The sequence below is a fragment of the Syngnathus typhle genome, linkage group LG18 (genome assembly GCF_033458585.1).
Source record: "Syngnathus typhle isolate RoL2023-S1 ecotype Sweden linkage group LG18, RoL_Styp_1.0, whole genome shotgun sequence".
Classification (NCBI taxonomy): domain Eukaryota; kingdom Metazoa; phylum Chordata; class Actinopteri; order Syngnathiformes; family Syngnathidae; genus Syngnathus; species Syngnathus typhle.
The window spans coordinates 209,597-216,816 of record NC_083755.1 but is presented as its reverse complement, the minus strand read 5'-3'; the positions used below and the strand labels follow the sequence as shown (position 1 = coordinate 216,816).

General features: G+C 45.7%; 2 non-coding genes across 2 annotated transcripts; one reads left to right on the top strand and one right to left on the bottom strand.

Annotated features, from left to right (window-relative positions):
• Positions 1 to 731: 731 nt before the first annotated feature.
• Positions 732 to 922, bottom strand: LOC133143272 (U2 spliceosomal RNA). The gene has a single exon (XR_009710395.1). It is a non-coding gene; the product is annotated as a U2 spliceosomal RNA (small nuclear RNA).
• Positions 923 to 3,277: 2,355 nt separating this feature from the next.
• trnak-cuu (transfer RNA lysine (anticodon CUU)) lies at positions 3,278 to 3,350 on the top strand. The gene has a single exon. It is a non-coding gene; the product is annotated as a tRNA-Lys (tRNA).
• The last annotated feature ends 3,870 nt before the right edge of the window (positions 3,351 to 7,220 follow it).

Sequence of the window (7,220 nt, the reverse complement as noted above, 5' to 3'; positions counted from 1 at the left end):
AACATAATTTCGATTTCTTTGTGTGTCTTGGCATGTGAAGTAATTGACAATAAAGCAGACTTTGACTTTGACTTTGAATAATAAAGTGAATGGTGTAGAATAACATGTGTGAAGGCCATCGCCTTCACACAATAATAATAAAGTGAATGGTGTAGAATAACACAAGGCCATCGCCTTCACACAATAATAATAATAATAGAGAATGGTGTAGAATAACATGTGTGAAGGCCATCGCCTTCACACAACTAGAAAATGCAATTTCTGGAGAAATTGCGTGTGAAGGCGAAGACCACGAATGGGCCTTCACACAATAATAAAGTGAATGGTGTAGAATAACATAGTATCTGCAAAAACATGCCCATCAGGCATTGCCTCTTTTAACCTGAGAACCCTAGAACTACGAATTTGTATTTATTGAAAACCTCCGACATTACCACTGAATAATATATTTTTATTCTGAACAAGTTTAGAAAATGACATTTTCTTTGAAATTTTGAGAATAAGAATTGTAATGAAAATTCTTGAAACAATGATAGGAAAATCTCAAGCAAAGAAACACATTTAATTATATTTTAGAACGGTTATCTAAATTCTTGCTGCCTCTCAAGCCGAAACGTCTTACATTTAGATCAGACCCCATCAAGTCATAATTGACTGCCTAACCCTGTAAGAATGAAGCGAACAGATTGAAATGGTATTCTTTCATATTGAACTATCGATTTGACCAGGAGAGGGGGTGCACCGTGTCTGGAGGTACTGCAATATCAGGTCGATGCGTGGAGTAGACGGGGCAAGCCCCTTTTCTATCTCCCAATTCCAAAATTGTATGTAATATGTGGTCTCCAGATAGGGTGTGTATTAGAAATTAACCTGATAAGAACAGATACTACACTTGATCTTAGCCAAAAGGCCGAGAAGCGATAACCAGAAATCAGTCTGAGGCAACGACTTAAATAAAGAGACGACCAATTCAAGTTACGGTTACATATATCGACTGATGCTAATGACACATACTGACCCCTGTGAATTCCCCAAATGTGGGAATCTCGACGGCATAATTTCTGCTAGTGGGGGATTGCGTTCTTTCTGTTTAAAACAAAACTTTTGCGCAGTAGTACGCACACGGAGTTTAGGTCTACAGTGCTGTGACACACTGAACGCTTTTGAGTAGTGATGGACACATGAGGCTTCGTTGGTGTAACTGCCGAAGTCGAAGCAGTTGTGTCTTTCGCCGCTGGGCGGAGCTGTTGCGACTCTGGCGAAGCTTCTAGTTTTGTGTGAATTTATTTTTGTTCCTTGTTATTTGTATATAGTTTGTAGCACTGTCTTGTTGATATTAAATTGTGATAGACACTGGGGGTAAGTTAGACTTCGAGGGCACTTCCTGTTTCCGGGAAAGAAGCGGGAAGATGACGTGATGCAACATCACAATACTAAACGGCCGACCTCGGATGTGTCATCACGAAGCTTCTAAGTTAAAACAGTAAAGTACCTAGTTGTTCACTGGCAGGCCAAAGTGTATGTTTTCCTTTTCCTTTTTTTAATTCAAGTGTATGTTTTGGAAATCTAAGTATATCTTTGTGTTGTCACCAGTTCTACGGTGTGGCTGTCATGTCAACAAATTAAGATCACAGTAAACATCTGTAACAAAGAACTCTCATCTCTTTAGTGAAGAAACTGGCACACTTGGGATTTGAGGCTTTCCCACCAAACGGTTTGCAAATAGGTTCATTTCTCGAGGCTTCATGTGCACACAAACCCCCCTGCTGGTCAAAAAGAGTAATTTATTCCAATAATGAGAATTACGTTCAACTTCACAAACAGAAAACTTTATTCTATTCTGAGCAACCTAGTATCTTCTGAAATTGACAATGATTTTACTGTGGACTATAGAAAACAGCGCCCCGTGTGAGGGTCGAGCTCACAACCTTCAGATTTTAAGACTGATGCACGACCACTTGCACTAACAAGGTAATATGTCAATTGCATTACAATTCTCTTTTACGGTAAATTGAATAATCTACAGGCCATTTATGTCAGTAACAATTGTGAACTTCACTTGGCAGGCTCCAGTCGTCAGAAGTCGTTGCCATGTTTCACTTGGTACAGTCTTTCATATGGCTATGTGGCCTAATGGATAAGGCGTCTGAGTTTGGATCTGAAGCTTGAGGGTTGAAGTCCCTTCATGGTCAATTTAATATAATTCATATGAAATTAATGACTTTATTTGAGTCTGAACAAACTCTTGTATACTGTCAGAAAGGGTTTTGGTTTCTGATTTCTTTTTTTGTTGTTGTTGGAAAAAATATACTTTTTATCATTGGATTCTATGTATCTACTTATGTGTGCAAGATTCTCCGCAACATGTGATAGTTTGGCCTCGTGATAATGTCTTGGGAGCAGATGGCTGGCTAAGGAGCTCATGTGTGGAGTTACGAGCCGCGCTATACAATGGGCCCATAGTTAGCTATCCATGTACATATCATGAGGTTGTCATGGGATGGCTGAAGCAGACAAACGTCTTATTTAAGTAGAAGTCATGAGAACTCCAACAGAGGTATCTATCCCATGAGCACCAAGACTACGTCTTTTGTCTAGCTAAAGTCATGGGACGACCATACCGCTTCTGTCCTAATAGTCTCGCTGTTGCGCGGTGGTCATGAGATGTAATTGTGGAATGTCCTTCCCGTCTAAAGAAGCTATGCATTCATGTACATGTACACTTGCCCCTTTGTTTGTTCCTCAATAAAAGGCACGACCAAACTGAAGGAAGGGCGCAGATCCCAACCACACTCGTTGTGTCTGGGATTGAGCCCATCTGAAGATGATCGTTCGCCAAAAAGGAGATATCCTGCCTCTGTGAGATTCTTTTCAGAAAAATGTTGTGAACCCAACAGTTGTGCTGACTCCCCCCCAATATCCGTTTTCAGTGCAACAAAGGGACAAAAACCAAAAGAAAAAATGCTTTCTCTGTTATACACTACGGCCAGCGTTTCCAACTAGGGCTAGGGTTTCCAACTAGGGTTCCAACTCCGGGTAGGGTTTCAAACTAGTAATTCCAACTGGGGCAAGGGCTCCCAATTAGGGTTTCCAACTTGGGCTGGGGTTTCCAACTAGAGACAACATTGGACAGCTGCCACTTGTTGGGAACCTTTAAATGTTTAGTCTTATCAACGAATGTGTTTCAGAGGCTAGATTTAAAACGTGTCTGCTGGTTTTCGTGAACCAAACCTGTTAAAAAAAAAGTGAAAGAATGAAACAATTCCCAATAGAAGAAGCCTGGTTAGCTCAGTTGGTAGAGCATGAGACTCTTAATCTCAGGGTTGTGGGTTCAAGCCCCACGTTGGGCGTCCCAGCTTCACCGTGATTGATTTGGCTAATGCCTTCTTCTGCCTCCCGCTTTCCCCGTCAGTGCGGCACGTGTTTTCATTCACTTACAAAGGGATGAAATTACAATACACTCGCATGCCGCAGGGATTCAAAAATTTGCCGGGATTGTTCGATCAGGTCCTCAAAGAACTCCTCGAACCATGCCAAATGCCGGATGGCACATTGTTGTTGCAATATGTCGATGATTTGTTGATTGCAGCAAAAGACGGAACAAAGAAAGTGTTGTTGTGGTTAGGGGAGAAAGGGTTCAAGGTGTCAAGAAAGAAACTGCAATCTGTCGCCAACAGGTCACTTTTCTGGAACGTGTGCTGATCCCTAGTGGCCTCGCCATGTCGCCTGAACATAGAAACTCCATCCCACGGCCTCCCACCGTCCAGGAGATGCTATCATTCCTGGGGTTGTGCGGCTACAGCAGACATTACATACCCTGTTTTGCTGACAAAACTCAGGGTCGTGGGTTGAAGCCCCACGTTGGGCGTCCCTGCTTGTTGGGAGCCGTTCAATTCTTAGTCTTATCAAGGCCTCACTTAAAAAATTGAGTCTTTCACATGGCGATGTGGCCTCATGGATAAGGCGTCTGACTTCGGATCAGATGATTGCGAGTTCGAGTCCATTCATAGTCAATTTAATGTCATGCTTTAGAAATCAAAACTTTACTTCAGTCTGAACCAACTCTTGATTGAACTTTATTCATCCCACAGCAGGGAAATTCACTTGTCACAGCAGCGCATGAGTGCAAGAATAATACGAGTGCAAGAATAAAACAAGTGCCAGAATTACAAAAAAAGGGTAAATAACAGACAAGGATAAACACAAGTGCTGCTAGTAAAGACGAAACACATTCATTTTATCAGGTGGCATGCATGTTGTAAAGTCTGACAGGTGGAGGAGACTCTGGCCCTTTTTGTACAGGCCGTGGGTGTGATCAGTCCAGTCCAGTTTGTTGTTAAGGCGAACACCCAGGAATTTGTACTTCTCCACTACCTCAATGCCCGATCCCTGGATGTTCACCGGAGTGAAGATGGGTGCTGTCCTCCCGAAGCTCACAATCAACTCCTTCGTCTTGCTGGTGTTCAGCTGAAGCTGGTTGAGCTCACACTAGCTGACAAAGTCCTTGATGACCAATCTATATTAGACTTAGACTTAGACAGACTTTATTGTCATTTTGTAAACACTCAGTGCACACAAAACGAAATTACATTGCATACGGCTCTCAACAAAGGAATGACATTTCGGCTGGATAAAAAGTGACATTTCTATATAAATATGAAATAAGATAAGATAAATAAGATAAATATAAAGTGCATAATAAGTGCATATATAATAAGTGCAGACAGACAATCCCTCGTTTATCATCCATCCATTTATCCATTCTATTCGGCTTATCCGGGTCGGGTCGTGGGGGCAGCAGCTTTAGGAGGGACTCCCATACTTCCCTCTCCCCAGCTACTTCATCCAGCTCAACCAGGGGGATCCCAAGACGTTCCCAGGCTAGCCGAGAGACATAATCTCTCCAGCACGTCCTGGGTCGGCCGCGAGGTCTCCTACTGGTGGGATATGCCCGGAACACTTCCCCAGGGAGGCGTCCAGGAGGCATCCTGGTGAGCTGCCCGAGCCACCTCATCTGGCTCCTCTCAACGTGGAGGAACAGCGGCTCTACTCCGAGTCCCTCCCGGATGACCGAGCTTCTCACCTTATCTCTCAGGGAGAGCCCGGACACCCTGCGGAGGGAACTCATTTCGGCCGCTTGTATCCGACCCAAAGCTCGTGACCATAGGTGAGGGTAGGAGCGTAGATCGACCGGTAAATTCTGCCTTTTGGCTCAGCTCTCTTTTCACCACGACGGACCGGTACAGAGTCCGCATTACTGCAGACGCTGTACCGATCCGCCTGTCGATCTCACGCTCCATCCTGCCCTCACTCGGAAACAAGACCCCAAGATACTTGAACTCCTCCACTTGTGGCAGGATCTCATACCCGATCCGAAGAGGGCATCCCACGCTTTTCCGACCAAGGACCATGGCCTCGGATATGGAGGTGCTGACCCTCATCCCGACCGCTTCACAATCGGCTGCGAACCGCCCCAGTGAGAGCTGGAGATCACGGCTTGAAGAAGCCAATAGAACCACGTTGTCTGCAAAAAGGAGAGACACAATACGGAGGTCCCCAAACCGGACACGCTCAACGCCTCGGCTGCGTCTAGAAATTCTGTCCATAAAAGTTATGAACAGAATCGGTGACAAAGGGCAGACTTGGCGGAGTCCAACCCTCACTGGGAACAAATCCGACTTACTGCTGGAAATGCAGACCAAACTCTGGCATCGGTGATACAGGGACCAAACCGCCCTTATCAGTTGGCTCAGCACTCCGTACTCCCGAAGCACCCTCTACAGAACTTCCCGAGGGACACGGTCGAACGCCCTCTCCAAGTCCACAAAACACATGTGGACTGGTTGGGCGAACTCCCATGCCCCCTCGAGGATCCTGCCGAGGGTGTAGAGCTGGTCCACTCTTCCACGGCCAGGACGAAAGCCACACTGCTCCTCCTGAATCCGAGGTTCGACCTCCCGACGGACCATCCTCTCCAGCACCCCTGAATAGACCTTACCAGGGAGGCTGAGGAATGTGATTCCCCTATGGTTGGAACTCACCCTCCGGTCCCCCTTCTTAAAGAGGGGAACCACCACCCCAGTCTGTCAATCCAGAGGCACCGTCCTCGATGTCCACGCAGTGCTGTAGAGGCGTGTCAGCCATGACAGTCCCACAACATCCAGAGCCTTTAAAAACTCTGGGCGGATCTCATCTAGCGGCTAGCGTGCTATCGGGCGGACCGGGCCATTGTACAAGGGGGAAAATCTCGTGGAGGTGGAATATGTGTCTTTCTGTGAGGGGCGCTCATGGAACCCTCAGGTGTAGGGAAGCATACAATTTCATGGGGCAGCACACAAGCTATCACCATTTTGCAAATTTTTCCCAGCTAAATGACAAATAATTTGAGGTCCCACCGAGACTTGAACTCGGATCGCTGAGTCAGAGTCCAGAGTGCTCACCATTACACCATAGATCCCTGGCAGTGACAGAAGAAGGAGCATAATTTTTCTGAGCACAATGCACTAACTAAGGTGCTCATTTTACGAAATTGACAGAAGTAGTGGAGGCAGGGCTTACACACTCATAGGGCTGTCCACAAAGTACTGAATTGGAATTTCCAATTGTTACATATAAATGACTACAAATTGGAAGTTCCACCAAGACTTGAACTTGGATTGCTAGATTCAGAGTGCTCACAATCACACCATGCCAACATTGATTAAATGATTGATTGATTGATTGATTGATTGATTGATCGATTGAACATTTATTGATCCCGGGGGTGGGGAAATTCAGGCCCAATCAGAATCCATACCACAGAGCGGGTATACAACAAAAGACACAGATGGCATGAGCTCAACTCAATAGGCTCTCATAAGGCTGCCACACAACAGCGCCACAAAGAAAGCCAGTAAGTGCGAAAGATAAAAGCCATCAAAGCAAAGGAAAAAAAGTAACAGCAGCCAACCAGCACCCCTCAATATCAAAGAACACCCCAAAACACACAAAATAGCCTCCATGGGGTCCATAAACAGGTGTAAGGACAGTCCAGTTCAACGGCGCCCAATGGACCGTGGTCGTGAATTGGTGAAAACATCACAAAACAGGCAAACGTGTGGGCACGTGCAGATGGACACCACGGGGCTAGCACGGCGAAAGTCGTTGGTTCCGACGAGCAAGAGGCTGCGAGGCCAAGGCGAGGGACACGTCAGCACCGGCCGGATAAGCAGGAAGCCGTC